This window comes from Gavialis gangeticus, unplaced genomic scaffold (genome assembly GCF_001723915.1).
Source record: "Gavialis gangeticus isolate Ggan-Ray unplaced genomic scaffold, GavGan_comp1, whole genome shotgun sequence".
NCBI classification, from domain to species: Eukaryota; Metazoa; Chordata; order Crocodylia; family Gavialidae; genus Gavialis; species Gavialis gangeticus.
The window spans coordinates 15,699,907-15,701,127 of NW_017729016.1; the positions used below are offsets into that span (position 1 = coordinate 15,699,907).

General features: G+C 41.0%; 1 protein-coding gene and 1 long non-coding RNA gene across 3 annotated transcripts in view; both read right to left on the reverse strand.

Moving 5' to 3' along the window:
- The window catches only part of ZFAND2A (zinc finger AN1-type containing 2A), a 12,537-nt gene that overhangs the window by 7,263 nt on the left and 4,053 nt on the right, over positions 1–1,221 (reverse strand). The gene's annotated exons all lie outside the window — the stretch shown is intronic.
- LOC109294521 lies at positions 7–1,215 on the reverse strand. Its single transcript, XR_002096543.1, has 2 exons — positions 662–1,215; positions 7–156 (listed from the first exon to the last, which is right to left on the reverse strand). It is a non-coding gene; the product is annotated as an uncharacterized LOC109294521 (long non-coding RNA).

The window sequence follows — 1,221 nt, forward strand, 5'->3', positions numbered from 1 at the left end:
TTACCATTCTTTGCAAAAGGAAAGATGTTTAATAGTAGAGATATAAAAAAAGTACAAAAACAATTTAATTTAGTCATCAGTCTGCAGTGTAGAAAGTATGTAGGTGCACAAATTTGATCCAAGCATTAGGAATTACCCCTGCTATATTGTCTGCATCTGAAAAAAGAACACAAGAAAGGAATTAAAGATGAACAGGACTCTAATAGATCATGCTTAGCTAAGGTGCTCAGCCCTCATAGGAAAGCCATTTGAGGTAGCTCCTTGCCCTAGTTGCAACTAGACTAAGGAAAAAAAAAGCTTCCAGAACAATATGCGATGTGCATAATCAGTGTTACCGTCTTACTATGTTCTCATACTAGACCAAGGTTAGAGGCCACTCATTGTAATGGGTGGCAATTAGCTACCCAAGTGTTTAAAAAAAAAAAGAAAAAAAAACAACCACCACTCTGGCAAGCAGCAAATAAGCTGTACCTGGTCATGTTATACACTGTGCCTACAGCCTTGCCCCTCCCCCTTGGCCTTCCTGCTTTTGATCAGAGGTCAACTAGCAACTCTAATAAAAAAGTTCAGGAAAAGCAGCAGTGATACTGCTATATTCTGTAGACACAAAGCTTTATACGTCCTTCTGGTTTAAAGGAGGAAAGGAAGATTCAGTTTATACCCATTATGCTGCAGAAGCCCACGAGACACTGTGCTTGATCCCATCACCTTGACATTGGATTCAGAGGCTCTCATTATAGCTGCACATCTACAAGGAAACAGAACCATGCTGAACATCTTTTTATTGTGCAAATGTGTGGCAAGATCTTGCTTATGCATCCACTTCTTGTCATCTCTGCAAAAGTGGTCACCCAACTGCACTAGAATCTTACTGCACAGGACAACGAAGGTAGCTCTGCCTAGAAGAGACGGATCACTATATTAGAAAGGCTAGGGCTCGAGACATTTTACTATTTTTAAACTCACTGGTTCCTACCACAGAACTCAAGGGCTATTAAAAAAGGTCAAGTCCCAGTCCATAGAAAAGGTAGAACTGAAGTGACTTGAGAGGTTGTTCCAGGTATGACTGATGGGGGCTGAGTGGCTGAATTCTACCCCCTGCTTAAGTTCCATTGGGACTTACAGACTAGAACCAAGACCTCCCCCATTCAGAGAAGTTATAATTCACTAAAAGAAGTTGGTGACCTTTTCCAATCAGGGGAATGCTGTCCTTTTCTCCTA